We start from the raw sequence: 8,887 nt of genomic DNA on the forward strand, positions 1-8,887 counted from the left end.
GTATATATATTGGGTATGTTTTATGGATTTTTTCGCATGAGCGCAGCTGTTGCGATAAAATGACTGATTGGGAGGTAGAAGCACTGAATGAAGATGAGGCATTTTATCAGTTGATATCCATATTTTCCTTTTTTTTTTAAAATACACTTGCTTTTTTGCTTTTTTTATTTGTTTTATTTTGCTTAAAACCCTCTTACATTTATTTACTCTTTAAGTACTTACTGTTTTTTTGGGAGAAGGAGAGAAACTTTTATGTCTGACAGAGTCCCGAGATTTTTCATTTCTCTCTATAGCCATAAAAGACAACATTCTTGGCCTCTAACCTTCTGTAGGCAGATTTGGGCAGATGTTATTTCTCCTTTGGACATGTTTAATTCCTAAATTTTAAGAGCAGTTGGTTCAATTTGGAACTCAGAATGATTCTGGTACTGAAAAGGAATTTATGGGTATTGATTTTGTTGAAATTTGGAGTAAAAGTAAAATTCCATTTTGGGTATCTGTTGAAACCCCTAATAACTCAACTTCTGTTGTTCTTGTTCATTTTCTTCAAATATACTCATTCTTCCTTTCACCATTTTGATTTTGTAAGCTAGGCAGAAACAGGGATTAATTTACACAGTATTCCTATTCTGAATAAAACCAGAGAAGCCACTGTTTTGAACTGACTTAAAATACTCTCTTTCTCTTTTTAAGGTATTTTCATGGAGTGAAGATGGGGGGAATCTCAAATTGTAGCCTTAACCCTAGCTGTACCTCTCTAAGGCCTCACACTCTAGAGGAAATCTGAGTGGGTAGAACAACAAGAGAAAGGTATACTGTCCCATTGTGCCTGTAATTTACCTATTTTAAATTGGTTACTCTGCCTTACCTCATAGAAATTCTTACAACTTTCGCAGTGCTCACAAGCAGTTTTAGGAATTCAATAAAACCTCCATTGTTTTTTTCTCTTTCTTTTCCTTTTCTCTGTTGTATACCTTGTGATATGATGAGCTAATAAGGGTTGATGGCCTGTTCAGGCAAAACTGCTTGACTTTCTAACTGCTTTTTTGTTAAAATCTATGAAAAATAATTGACTTTTCTAGCTTTTTAAATTTATTCCTTTAGAGACAGGTAGAAGATGAAACCAGTCAGATAGGAAATACAGTTTTTATGCTTTCTACTTATTCAAATGTTAATTTCTTCTGAAGATGACTGTTTGCTTTTCACTGAATTAAAAGACAAGACTCAGACATCTCAGATGAAAATGAACAATTCTGAGAAGGTTAAGGTAGGAGTAATAAGCATTGTGTTCAGTCTGGATAACAACACCAGAATTTTATTCCAGCTAGGAATATAAAAGTACTTGGACTTTTTCTTTCTTCAGTGAGTCTCTGGAAGAGGGTAGGAGAACCGAGAATAAGATATCTAGACTCAATTTTCTGACTTATATGTAGTTCTTTTGCCTTACTTATAGATATTGTCATAAGTTCAGTAGGTGCCATGACTTGGGTAATTTACAGAGGCTGAAGTGACCAAAGATCCATTCCTTGTTACTTTTCTAATCAAAAGAAAAGTTAGTTATAACATAGGTTTCTAGTAATATTCAAATAATAAGACACTATTTCTAATGCCAGCTACAAAATACTCAACTACTCAGAATGTATAAAAATTTATTTCATACAGCATTAATGTGGTTGATTCCCTTCTCCCATTTTATTTCCCTTCCCTTCTCCTAGTCTTTCCCATGTATTTATTTATTTATATTTTTTTTTTGGCCTAAAAGACATAAAATTGGTATGATTCTCATTTGCTACCTTGAATATGTAACTCCATCAGACTTTCCATTGGTCTTTAGGGTTGGAGCTCAAAGTTTTTGATTTTCTTTTTTTCTCTGTCCCTTCTGTATCTTGCAAATTCCCCTTGATTTACCCACTGCCCTCCCCAATCTGCAACAGTGACAGTTTGCTGCCTCAAAACAGAGCATTCAAATGAATTCGCTTAGCCAATAACTTCTGTGAAGTTGCCTTTTCTAATGGTGTTATTACTCAGTGATGCACAAATGTGGTATTTGCCCTACTGGTAGGCAAACAAAGGTCTGGTTAGGAACGGTAACCTGCTGTTTTCTTTAAAGGAGAGCCAAAGACTTGTGCTTTACTCTGTTTTGGTTTGGGAGGAAATAGTAGCCATTTCGATTGTGAAACCTCTTAGTAGTTGTGAGTTGATTATACTGTGTAGGGAGATGTATCTAAAGTTAACTGTTAAAGTTAGCTGGCCTTATAAAATGTAAAAGTAATGAAAATTCTTCAGTTTTTCTAAACCATGAATGTCATCTTTTACGGTATTGTGTGTAAGCAGTTCCTCCTCCCTTTTGTTGAGATTACCTTGTCATGATAGCGTGTTGTATTTTTGTTCTTTTACTTGTGCCTAAAGGACAATCTCCTATCACTATGGTCAAGTAACTATAGTCAGTACATGTTAGATTATATTCAGATTCAGAGAAAAATAGATTCTTTTCACTAAAGAGTACTCGGTTGTTATTGCTTATGTACAAATGGTTATAGATGGAGATCTAACCATCTTTTTCTACTTTTTTTTTTTTTTGCTCATTTTAAAGAATTGAGTAAAGGTTTCATGTATAAAATCTATCTGTAAAAAGCACTTGTAATGTCTTATATATCATTAAAAGGAAAGGCTCAGTTACTTTTTAGGGGAAATTAATAACCTGTCTGGAAATTAACTGCAGTGTTTACTTAGATTTTTACCCTGAAAGAGTCCAATTGTGTTTATTTTTTATTGCCGATACATGGTTATAATGTTTGCAAGGTGATCTCTTCCCTGAAAAGTCTGCCTATCCTTTTAGATAAAAATTAGAGTTACTAAACTAAGCAGATTTTACGTTCAACGTTAGGGATTGAACAGGCAAGCAGTCTACTACTGTCATCATTTTACCTGACTGCCCATTTTGCTGGCCCACATTCATACCTTTCTACCTTGGACAGCTATGATTTTTATATTTATTTGTTGTTTCAGCTCAGCTTTATGAAATTTTCCTGCTGAAATTACTTATTGGGAATTACAGGTGGATTGCAGTTAATATTTTTTAAAATTCTTATTTCAACTTTCCTGAGCCACTTAGAAAAAGAAAGTTGTTTTTGTCGAAAGATACTGTTAATTGTAGTAAATGCCAGCTTACCGTTTGGTTCTTAAGATTTTATTTCTTTGACTGCTAAAGGTGTTTTCACTCGCATTAGATTGTAACGCTAGCTATAATGTTAATGAAGAATAGGAAACTGCCACCACCAAGAAGAAGTAACACCTTTTAATAATAAATATGTTCCCAGTGGGTAGATTCTCAATACTGCACTGAACAAAGTGGGTAAAGGGCCCTTTGAAATCCTATTGTGATAAAGGGACTAACCTCACCACTGGAATCCTTGTTTTCAGAGCTTCTGAATTTTCAGCCAAACACTGAACTTCCCCTAAACTTTATTCCTGAGCAGAACATCCCTAGAGTAATAACCATTATTTTCAAAAGAAAATAAGGCACAGTAACCCAAGAGAGAGAACTTAAGCCTCACAACAAATTGTGTCCAAAAATATGTATTTAGAAAAATAAAATCCTGTGGAGTTTGTTATCCTAATGTATGTTGTATACTAGATAAGGTGACTTATTTTCTTGTCTTGAGGTCTCATTATTTCTAGTTGGGTTTTTTTGTGTGTGTTGTTTTGTTTTTAATTTAAACTCTAAGTAGACAGAGCTCACAGGTCTTTGGCATCCATTCTAGGTTGTGCACTCAGAGTCATCTTATAACTGGAAACTGTCAGGTGGGCCCCTACCCCAACTCCAGATGGTGTATGAAAGGGTCAAGAAAAGAATGGAAACAAACTATTGGGTGGATAATTGGTAGCCTTTTTTTTTAACCTGATTTTTAAAATCACCATTTATTAGTGTAATCTCTCTCCACTGATAGGCTGCCATTCTCACAATAATATCTGAACCACCCTGTAAAATACTCCTCTGATTTCAAAGCATTTAAGCTTTTGCTTATCATGTTTACATCCTCTGTTCAACTAAGACACTGTTCTGAGAGCTACTTTTTCCAGGTGTATTGTTGCCTAAATTTCCTTTATTCCCCCTTTCATCCTTTCTCTTCTTCCCACCTTCTGGGAATGAAAGGAACTTGGGGGGGAAAAGTTTTTCTTTTTTTCTTCTTTTTTTTTTTTTGTTTTATTCATTGATCCATAGGCTTCATTATCTTACTTGATGATGAATCCGTGAGTTTTTAGAACAACAGAAATGGAAAAAGTGAATCAAGATAATGAACAAAACCTTTCACCCACTTAAAACATTTTCCAGTTGTGAGATTCCTCTTCTTGTGTGTGGTCTCTTCCCCTTGTTACCCTTCTTACCCTTTTTCCCTGACTATGGTCAATTTGGCTCATACCAGTCTCCCCGAGACATTCTGCAGTCATTATCACCTTTTTGGGTGGATTTTATTTTGTTTTATTTTGTTTCTGTTTTTTTAAGTAACTTTTTAACATTGATGCATATTTGCTTGGGATAGAGCTTGTGTAATTTACCAATCGTATTGATTGTATGTGATTGTGCCCTGCGGAGGTATATTTAACAAGTCAAAAATACTCTAGGATAATAAAGGAGCCCATGAGATTTGAGTCAGGTTATAAATGACTTCATGAAATCATTTACAGTTTGAATAGTGAGAATTTATATCTCCTGTTCTTAAATTAGTGCTAGACAAAATACCATTTTTTTTAAGTTTTCTTGCATTCCTATTTTTCTCCCCTTGCCTTTTAGCTCCCTTGTTCTTTCTTGCCTGCCTCCTGTTCAGAAATAAAAATATTGAGCCTTAAAGAGACAGCTCATTTCTAAGTTGCTGAAGTTTGTGAAATTTTACTTTTTCCAAGTGTTTGCAACTTTTCTTTAAAAAGTGAAGACATAATGAGTTGGAATTTCACAAGCTGTGAAATTAGCACTTGGCAAACTGTGAAATCTTATTTGAAGACTTTATCTCCTGGAAGTTCTTTTGGAATAGGAAAAAAGAACCCTGTTTTTGAAATAGACCATTTCCCTCTCTTTTTAAAAATCTGTTTATATTTTGAATTTTTAAACAGACTTCAAAAAAGTGAAGTGGAAGAAAAATAGTAGTAGGAAGATGTTTAGGACAGCAAAATGCTGGGTCTCAATAAGTACATACTCTCCTTGTTGCAGAGTTTTGAGAGGATGAGGGCCATCTTTTTAATTTGTATTATCTGTGTGCATGGTGTCTATATCAAAGATGCCACATTTTGTTAAAATGCTATTCCTTTCTTTATTCTCTTGGAAACTGACTCAGCCTCATGTTGCTCCAAATTAGTGTTTAAGGCTCCCACAAGTTGCAGATAAAAGGACAAGTAGAAGGAGGTGATTCGCCTTTTGGTTTGTAAATATATGCAAGTGTCTACAAGGTCTTTATCTGCTTTCTGTCAGCATTTATATTAAATGATAAATTGATGAGGAGAAACGCGTAGTCTTTTTTTGTAAATGAGCCTGTGCCCTCTTATTCTAACCTTGGGATTGTTTTCTTACACCTTTTTTATGGAGTTTGTTTGTTTGTTCATTTTTAGGTGAAAAAAAGAGAAGTAGGTAATATATACAAACACACATACTTGTAGTGTCAACTTTATACATATCACAGGAATTAGTCCAACACCACAGTTCAGAATACTTCATTTGTTATACAGTGATTGCACATTAGGAGTAAAGGTAATGGTTCTGAAATCCTAGAGTCAGTGTTCAGTGAGGCTCCATGGTTAACATTCAAAGTTCTAGTTTTTATGCCTTCTCTTAAAATCAGAACCTTTTTATGCTTAAGCAACATGGCCTTGCTCTGAATACCTTCCTGATGCCAATTTTTTTGTCTTTCCGTTCTTACTCACTTTTCCTAATTGTCCTGAAATCCCCACCAATTAGTCATTCCTGGCATTTAGAGGATTTTCTCTTAGAGACCACTGTAAAATATACCCTATTCAAGAACTCAATGGCATGAAGAAGAAAAAAGGGCAGAAGAGGGGAATATTCTAGATTAAAAGGAACTTTAGAGATACAAAAATCACATGCAACGTGTGGACTTTGGATCCTAATTCCAACAAACCAAACATTCTTTTATATAATATAGTTAGGAGAATTTGACTTAAGTATTGAGTATTAGATAAAACCAAGGAATGACACTTTTGTTCAGTGTGATAATAGCAACATTGTTATATAATAAAATGTCCATGTTTTTAAAAGACAATAACTGACAATGGCTAGAGTTTCCTTTAAAATAACTGAATATTTTTAAAAGAAAAATAATATACATTACCAGTGAACAAACATCACTCCTTGTACCATCAGTTAGCAATTAGTTGTCCGTTAGTACCATATCTGACCTCAAGAGAAGGGGCCACAGTAAGAAAAAGTTCAGAGGGTATGAAGGATGGTAACTATTCCAACCATTCTTGAATGTCATAAAAGCTAGAATGGGAATTCCAAAACCACACTTGCTGTCTTTACCACTCACCTAGGCCTACCCTGCTTACAAGCAACAGGGTACTTGTGATCCCTTACACTGAGACTCATTGATTAATATGAGTTTGAGGGCTTCCTTGGTGGTGCAGTGGTTAAGAATCCAACTGCCAATGCAGGGGACACAGGTTCGAGCCCTGGTCTGGGAAGATACCACATGCCACAGAGCAACTAACCCCGTGTGCCACAACTACTGAGCCTGCGCTCTAGAGCCCGCAAGCCACAACTACTGAAGCCCCCACACCACAACTACTGAAGCTCGTGCGCCTAGAGCCTGTGCTCCACAACAAAAGAAGCCACCGCAATGAGAAGCCCACGCACCGCAACGAAGAGTAGCACCTGCTCACCACAGCTAGAGAAAGCCCGTGTGCAGCAACAAAGACCCAATGCGGCCAAAAATAAATAAATTTAGTTTTTAAAAAACATGAGTTTGATTTTTTTGTGTATATTAGCATCTCAATCCCAGTAATCAGCTAATCTGCAATGATCAATTTGTAAATCACTCTGCTTTCCAACATTGTGGCTCATTTAGTTAATGGCTGCCACCCTTATTTGGAACACCTAGCACATCAAAAGTAAACTTTCAACTACTCACTGAACACTTAGTACAGTATTTACTAAAGTAATTTACTCAGTACTCCCTATATGGCACAACACTGTAGGGGACAAAGAGGAAAATACTCTCTACCCTTAAGGATCTCAGACTCCACTTACGAACTTGACATGTATACAGTTTAAGGATACATAACATAAATCATCTACAAAGCACTAGACAGAATTACCAAAGGATTATGCAACCACAGCTGTCCTCAAAAGAGAAGAGCAAGGAGCTGTGAGGCTATACACAAGGAAGATTTAGCCTTGCTTGGCTAGCCAGCAAAGGCTTTCTTGAGGAAGTGGCATTGAAGGTAAGAAACAGCTTGGGGGGACTGCACAGGGGCGGGGCAGGAGACTCCTAGTCAGAGAAAAAACGATGGGTGAACTCTGCGAAAGAAGAAAGACTCTTATGGAAACGAAGAAGGTCATTGAAGTTAGAGTAGAGAGAGTGAGCTAGTGGCTTTGGATGCAGAGCCAGATCACAAAGTTGCGTTTTATTCTTAAAAGGAGTCCAAGGAAGGGTTGTAAGCAGGGGAATTAAAGGGATCAGGTTTGTGCCTCTTCATTCACGTTCGTTCATTGAGAAGCTTCTGTGTCGGTGCTTCTCTAAACCTAACATGAATGCAGTTCACCTGGGGCTCTTGTTAAAGTGCAGTTACTGTTTCAGCGGGTCTGGAGTGGGGCCTGAGATGATCTAACAGGCTCCCAGGTGATACCAGTGCTGTTTGTCAGAAGACCACACTTTCGAATAGTAGGGTTCTTTCTACGTGATAGACAATTTTAGAAGCAGAAGGATCCAGTTTTCTGCCTATCAGACTTAAACCTTTTAGTGAAACGAGTGAGATTGTAAGGCATAATTAGCACTGCTTGGAGACCACTTAAAGGCAAGTGTCTAAGGCTGGGAGAAACAAGGTAATTCAGGGAAGTTTTTGCATTTGAGGAGGGCCAGGTCTTGAAAAGCTTTATGTACCCTTCTGAGTTGTGATTTTATCCTTTAGCAATTAAAAACCAGTATAGATTTTAAGCCCGAGAGTGATGTGATGATTGTGATTTGAAGTGGAATAGGGCCTAAGGCTGAGAGCTCAGTTATGAATCTGTTGCAGTAGACTTACAAGAAATGATGAGGGCTTGCACCAGGACAATGGGAATGAAGAGGAGGGGAGGAATTTCTGAGAACAGCACGAGCATAACTGGCATTTCTAAACACCCAAATGGGCGCCATCAAACGGATGCCACCAAAATCAGGTGCTTCCCGTAATTCCCTTGACCAAGCGCAAGACCTGATCCCATATTATCAAGTTAAAGGGAAAAAATTACCTTTGCAGTGTCAAAGCCCTTAAAAAATACAGTTTTATGGAAAACCTACAGTAACCTTAGTTTATCATCACCTTGCTATCTTCCCAGGTCCGAAAGTGTTCAGGTTATTATGAACTAAAACATGCTAATTTTCTTCAGTCCCTATGCTTAACCATTATCATCTAACTGGGCATTTTGTTATCGTGACAGCAAGCCAGGCAGCCTGATGAAATCCTGGCCTTAGGGCATGACGCAGGCTGCCTTTCCAGAGTGGGCTGGCCCGTTTCTCTCTGAGCATCTCCAGGGTTTTTGTCTCTAGCAGCATTCCCTGGTTAGCTGAATCTCTGTACCCATACCAAGATGTGATTCCTGAAACTTGTTTCTGTTCAAAGTTAGAACAGCCTGTGCCCAAGCAGTATCTGTTGGTTTACAGCACTGGCCATTTGGAAA

This window comes from Stenella coeruleoalba (genome assembly GCF_951394435.1).
Source record: "Stenella coeruleoalba genome assembly, chromosome: 1".
Classification (NCBI taxonomy): domain Eukaryota; kingdom Metazoa; phylum Chordata; class Mammalia; order Artiodactyla; family Delphinidae; genus Stenella; species Stenella coeruleoalba.